At 55.8% G+C, this 6924-nt stretch overlaps 1 protein-coding gene across 2 annotated transcripts in view; it reads left to right on the forward strand.

Annotated features, from left to right (window-relative positions):
* The first annotated feature begins 6 nt into the window (after window positions 1-6).
* The window catches only part of NOS1AP (nitric oxide synthase 1 adaptor protein), a 45729-nt gene continuing 38811 nt past the window's right edge, over window positions 7-6924 (forward strand). For both annotated transcript variants that reach the window (XM_017729684.1, XM_017729685.1), the window contains exon 1: window positions 7-61. The gene's annotated coding sequence lies outside the window, so the exon portion shown is untranslated. The remainder of the gene's footprint in view (window positions 62-6924) is intronic.

Here is a 6924-nt window from a genome sequence, read left to right on the forward strand (position 1 = left end):
CCTCCGCATCCCCCTGCACAACGAGGACGCCTTCCAGCACGGCATCTGCTTCGAGGCCAAGGTGGGCGGCGGGCGCGGGGGTGCCGCGGGGGTCGCCGCCCGGCGCTGCGCCCCGACGCTCCGGGATGCACAGTTTTCCAGCTCTCTTTTCGCATAGCTGTGGGGGTTTTGTGCTTTCCCCGGAGCCCTTCCCCTTGGCGTTGCCTGGTCTCCCCCAAACTCAGCTGCAGAGTTGGGCGAGGCTTCCCACCTATCCCGTAGGGATGCCCAGACCGGTGGGAAGGGTCAGGCTGGAGTGGGATCACCCTCGCGCTTCACCCCAGCATCCCTCCCTGGCCCTGCATCCCTCCAGGGCTCTGCGTGGTGTTGCTTGGGGACGCTGGCCCCAAGAGCGGGGTCTGTGTGCATCTTCCCGGGAAAGAGCGGAGGGCTCAGGCTTTCCTCTGCTGCTCCAGCGCTGTGGGTAGTGCCGGGGCGCCGCTGGGATGGGAGACGGGTGGTTGGGGTCTGCAGGGTGCCTTGAACCCTGGTGCTCCTCTAGCGTGAGCAGCCGGATGAGCTGTGTGCCATTTGCGGTGCAAGCGGTCAGGGACACGCACCCGAAATAAAAGCTTGCTATTTCTCTTTACGTTTATATCCTTGCTAGTGGATTTGGCACCAAGTGCTCTTTTCTTTTTATCTTTTCCGTTGGGACTTTTCTTTCTCTTGCTCCACGTCGGCTGTGGCTTCCCGCAGGCTGGCGCTTGCCATCTCGCAGCAGACTGGGAAAAGCCAAGCTACCGAGCAAGGAACGCTGGCCAGCAGTAAATTGGGAAGGAGCTGGCCAGAAGACTTGGAAAGGGGAAACATAAAATCCTGCCCCGTTTTCTTCTCCTGGGGGACATGGTTATCATGCTGATGGAGATACTCAAGTGAGGTTGACTTAGGAGAAAAGCCTGGTGTAAAACCGTTCTGAGCGGCAGGAAGGCAGGCGTCTGTCACACATTGTTGTCTTCGGAGAACACGTGCTGTCAGGGGAATAAAATTTGGTATCTAATTGTGTGCAATGCCCTCGGGGCAAGGCTGCGGCTCATCGGAGGGTGTGAAAGTGTTATTTTCCCCCTTTTCCCGGGGCCGGGAGGGTTCCTCTGCAGAGGCCGTCACCTGCCCGATGGCAGGCACTGTGCTGCAGAGAGCAAAACAGTTGTTTATGGAGCAAACTTAAACCTGCTTTGCAACTATTTGCTGGGAAAAGCTGTTCAAGCTCAACTTTGCAGCCTTTCGCTCCTGGGTGATTGGAGCCGATTGCTGTTTTACTGCCAGCACCTGCTCACCCCTCACCTGCGGGGAGGCTGCAAAGCACCTCGCCTTCTATCCCACGTGCCTCTTCCATGCCAGGTTTGGGTGACCCGGCTTGGGGGCTGAGGAGTGGGATAGGGCGTCAGCAGCCCCTGGGTCTGCTCAGGCTTATCTCTGCTCCACGCTGCCGGTCTGGCTGCATTAACGCAGTGCTGCATATTAGCCTTTGTTAGCTCCTCTTTTTCTTATTTGGTATCCGGTGGCACGCGCTAATGCCAAGCACAATCCGTACGAAACCCAGCTTCTGAATTCGTGGGTTTCTCCAGCAGCCCTCGATGCCAGATACAGAATGCAGATGGCTGAGGCAATTACTCTATCCTTTTATTAGATTGCTGGAGATTAATTAAATGCTTACACTCCTTTACTTCCTTTTATCCCCAAGAATCCCAAGCACTTACACCCGCACGGCTCTTGTTGCAGCCAGGCACCCAGCGCGAGTCACAAAAATGCAGAGCTCTGATTTAGAGCAGAACTTTGGGGAAGATTAAACCAGAAAAATGCTCGTCTGGGGTGTCAGGACTCACATGGCTGTCTCCTAAAATCCTCCTGGGATAGCTGATAGTGTGGGCAGCGGGGATCCCGATGTTACAGCTCAGCAGCTGGATCAGTGCTCTTTGCTCCAGCAGCCTGAGATTCCTGACGAGCTTGCCTGGGGCTCACTGCAGGGGGGTGATGTGGGCCTGAGTTAGTATGTGCTGATTTATTGCTTTAATTTTTAATTGTATTTTTACACTCAGACCTGCTGCTGTCTTTAAGTGGCACGTGTGGTGGGTGCAGTGCATGTTTTGGTCCATCACTAGCAGCTGGCATCCGTGCTCTTGTTCCCCTTGTCTCTCTCCTGAGGGAGTCTTGGCATCCTGGGTGACTGGGTGGCCACTGGCAGTCAGAATTTGAACCTTTGTCAAGCAGAGGGTGATGGACTTGATGTGAGGCAAGCGGTGCTGTCACTTGAGATGCGATGCCATCAGGAGGCTTGTGCCTCTTGTCCCCACTGGACCCACTTGCAGCCATATGTGCTGGCACAGGGTCACCGAGTCAGAGCAAAGTGTGCCCCAAGGATTATGTTAATCCATTTTCTGGAGATAAATCCAAGAGTTGGAAAATCCCACTCCATCTTCTTAGGAACAGTAATACATTTCACACTTTTGGATCTGTTTTCATTGGCCACTTCTCTTGGCACCAAACCCTGCTGTATCCCAGAGATGCCTTGGTCAGGCTGCAGGGGATCAGAGGAGCTGGCTCCGAGGGGAGGCAGAATGCTTGTTTTCTTCTGCGTCTTGCAGTCTGAATTGTTGAGTAAAATCAAAAGCCTGGTCTCTTGGGTTAGCTGAAACGTTTGGATGAAAGAACTGAGAGCTGCAGCATGGTGCAGGGGAGTGGACAGAAATTCCCACTGGTTTTCTGGTTAAATAAATGGGGATGTAGAAAGGAAAGACACCTCCTGCTCTCATCCACTTCCATGAAGAGAGGGATGTGAGCTTACTCCTTATCTACCCAAAGCCTTGGTGCTGCAGGACAAAATCCAGGGGCCACCTTTTGCAACACCAGCAGTTCTGTGCATTCAGGAATTATGACTCAGGCTGTTCCAACGCCTCCAGAGAGAGCAGCAGGCAGAGGGAATGGAGTGGGGTGGTAGAGCCTGGCACTGGATTGCCAGACCCTCATCTGTGGAAGTGCAGGGGAGCTGGGTGCTGCTGGGTTTGCTCAGGGACATCATTACTGTCCGTGTCCTGGGCTGGGCTGGTGTTTCCTCCTGCCCGAGAGGTCTTGTGGTCCAGAGCAAGGTCCCACCTGCCAAATGCCCATTATTTGGAAACAGCTGTTAATCCTTCAGTCCCGTTAATCCCTTCACAGCACCTTAATGTACGTGGTTCCCAAAGAGGGGGCAGATAGGTGTGAGGACCCTCTCTGCTGCTGCTCCCCCGTGTGCAGGCAAGGGGAGAGGAAGCTGCCCAAACACACCTCAATCCTTGGTGGACCCAGTGCCTGTGGTCTGGGACTGCCATGGGCCTGGGCATCACATGCTGAAACCTGCTGTTCCTGATACCAGACCTGCTTGCAGATAAATGTGGGACTCAAGGTTCGGGAGGGTTGCTGTTCTTCTGTGCAGCAGGTGGGGTTTTTGGGTTTGGCTGGTGGGGTTTTTTTTTCCCTTAAGTGGTCTTGGCAACCAGGCACTTTCTCTCATTTTTCTCAGTGCTTTTCTCTGCTTCTGTGCGTGGGAAACTGAAGTTGAACTGAGCATCTGCTGCTGTCTATGTTTGGAGATGGGACATGGAGGAGACTTAAGTCTGATCCATTCTGTCCCTTCCTCTGAATCTCTCCAGTCCACCTGCCTGCCACCCTCCAGAGGATGCGAGCACCGGCAGGCACTGCCAGTTGCTCCAAAGAGAAATCCTTCATCAGGAAAACAATTATGGCCTCAGGTGAACACTAAGCAGGGAGTACATGTGTGTTTCCACTCCCGTGTATATTTTTATGTACTTAGGGGCCGCAAATATAAGCGTTGGAAGTGAGTTGAATTGCAGGCAGCCCTGATCGAGGTGTTCAGTTCCCCTCCACTGCTTCAGGCACCCTTCCCAGCAAGGGCCCTTTTCCTGGAGGGCTGGGAAGCAGGAGACAGGTTGTGTGAAGCTCTGCACTAGTTTGGCTGCCTGCGAGAGAGTTGGCAGCTCTGTTTGGGGGCTGTTTGTACTGGCAGCTCTGGTGTGCTCTGTTGGGGCTGCTCAGCCCAGAGCAAAGCTGCAATGTGCCTGAGCCCGGATTGCTCGCTCCAGGCTATAAATAACCTTCCCAAGTCTACGAAGGTTCTTGTCTGAAACAGTGGCATATTTCTGCCATACTTGTTAAGTCAGTTCATAGGCTGCTTAGTGAAGCTCTTAGCAAAGAAAACTCAGTCTGGATTTGGCAAAGCCGTGTGTGCCCAGACTGGGTCCCAGACGGGCGGCGCGTGGGCTCTGCAGATGCCAGAAGGTCCCGAGGGAGCAGCAGCGGGGGTGGGATGCTCCCAGCCCTGCTTTCTGCAGTGCTCTGCTCTTGCACATCCCTGCCGAGGCCGTAGCTGGGTGTAGGTGCAGGAAGCACAGGCCCTGCGTGGGGGCAGCTGTGGGCGGTGTGCCTGGGTGGGGAACGGAAACACGGCGAGTGGACAGTCCTGCTCCACTGGCATGGAAAAGCTTCATCCCTCCTCGGCACCTGCTGGCTCTGTGCCCTGCTGTCCCCGCTGCACAGCCACCTGCAGCAAAGGTGTTTCCCCTTTTCACGTGAGCCCTGCTTTGGCTGGTGGGAGGGGAGGGTGGGTGTGGTGCTCACGGCTCTGGTGAGTGTCTTGGAGTCCCCAGAGCTCTGTGTTTTTGGCAATTGAGCCCTGCTGCAGCTCCTAAGCAGAGCAAGTGCTGCTGGGACCAGCAGACACATAAGCGCTGATGTCCTTAAGGGTTATCCCTGGCCAGTGCTGCCTGGTGTGAGGGTGGGTCCCTGGTGTGTTAATGCCCAGTGTCCAGGTGCACAGCTCTGGATGGGTCTGATCCCCTGCCTCAGACCACCTGGCTGCCAGGGCTGGATGTGCTGTCCTCAGGGTGCAGAGCCCTGCTAAGGGAGGAACTGGGCAAGGTTGAGGTGCCCAGCTCAGCAGAGCACCCGTCTGCTGGACTCAGAATAGAAAGCCAGGGCCTTTTTCCGTTCAAGTCGGCTGGCATCGTGAACTTTCCATCCCTTTTGGCCTCTCAGCCTGCACCACCACAGTCTGAGTAAACTTCCCTCTTTCCATGCAGCAAGGCTGGGTGTTCCTGAGGTGCAGGGCAGAGCTGGGGCCATGCCAGCCCAGACCCTTGGCTCCCCGGGCTGAGGCCATGCATGGGCGACTGGAGAGCAGGAAGAGTGGGACAGCAAAAGTCCTGGGAATGGATTTCTCCTTGCTTTCCCTGACAGCAGCAGCCTGGGGAGAAATCCTTATCAGCCAGACTGCAGACAGACAGGGTGTTCCCCGGGTGCTGGGGAAATGAAGAGGTTTCAGACTGGTGCCTGAGCACTTTGTCCCTCACTTCGTGGCACAGCCATGTGTGGCAGGGCCAATGTCCCAGTACCAGGTGTAGCCTCACACCGTCCTGGACTCTGTAGAAATCTGGGGACCCTTGTGCCCTGTATGGGATGGCCCCCATCGGCCTGCTGGTACCTCTGGTAACCCCTCCCTAACCCGGGGGCCGGATCCCCTGTTCAGACAGTGCTCTCCTGGCCCTGAAGACAGCCTGGGGCTGGTGCCAGCATGTCCCCCCGCCCTGCTGCCTGCCTGCAGCTCCCATAGAGAAGCCGTGGCTCCTCATCTGTGGCAGGGTCTCTGGCTCGGGGTGGCTCTGGAAGCTGGAAACCGGCAGCCAGCCAGTCCAGGCTCCCCTGTAAGCTGGGGATGATTCAGCCCTGACCTTTGCACGCGGTATTGGGCTGTCAGAGCAGCAGGAAGGCGGCAGCTCCTCCCCAGGAAGGCTTTGGCTGCCCACCTCTGCCCACCACCGATCTCATCAACACCCCTTCCAAGGTGTCCCCTGGCAGTGATGCGATTGGCCTTCAGTTTTCTGAAAATATCTGCCACCTGCTGTCACAGAAAAAGCAACTTCTCAAGAAAATTCATTTCTGACAGAGCAGAAAACGAGCAGTATTAAACAGCCTCGAGGAAAAATGAGAAACTGAGTGACTTGTGCAAACAGTCCCTTGGCAAAGTGCTCCCCTTTGTTTTCTGTTCAAAAAACAAATTTATTTTTTTTCCCTGGCATTTCCCAGAACTGGGCAGATCTTTGGTAAGCCATGGGCAGAGGGTGAGTGGTGTAGGCTGTGTGCAGAGGCCCCTTCCCACTGTGCCTGGGACAGAGAGGAGAGCCTGTTTGCATGGGGAGGGGACAGCAAGCAGAGTCCCTTTGGGTGCTGAGAAGGCCGGTGGGTGATGGCCACCTGTGCCATGGCAGGGGGAGGGACTGCCCTTTCTGGGGAGCCTGGAAGGATGGATGGAAGGCTGGATCCCACACATGGGGATCAGGAGCGGCAGGGCATACGAAGGACTGAAAGCACCCTACAAAAGAGGTGCTTTGTGCTGGTATCACAGCCTTGAGCAGCTCTGGCTGTTGGCAGTGTGAGGGCTGCCTTTGTGGGGCTGCCAGGGCTCCTGCTGCATGAGGGACCCCCTTGGCTGCCCATTCACCGTGCGGGTGGCTTTTCTTCTCCTAATTGGGCTGGGGAGGAGGAGGCTGCCCAGGACTGCCCTCCCCACCTTCAGAGCTCGGGTATCGGTGACCCCCTAATCCCATTTGGCTCTTGGGTGCGGGTGGGAGGCTCCAGTTCTGTCCCCCCATCCCTTGGCAGGGTGGTGGGGCCGTGGATCTGGAGGTGATTATTTGGAAAAGCCACATCCTGCATATGTACATATGTTCTCCCCCTTGGTTCGCGGGGGCTTGGGGAGGGTGAGCTCTTTCATAGGTTTATTTTCTTTGTCAGCTCTTTTGCACAGCTTTATTTTCTTCCCTTTTGTCTCGGGCACCTTCCTTTCTCCTTCCTGCCTCCCTTTCCCAGGGGGTCAGCTGGCTGGCACGGATGCTG

Source organism: Corvus brachyrhynchos, unplaced genomic scaffold (assembly GCF_000691975.1).
Source record: "Corvus brachyrhynchos isolate BGI_N302 unplaced genomic scaffold, ASM69197v1 scaffold101, whole genome shotgun sequence".
In the NCBI taxonomy this organism is placed as follows: domain Eukaryota; kingdom Metazoa; phylum Chordata; class Aves; order Passeriformes; family Corvidae; genus Corvus; species Corvus brachyrhynchos.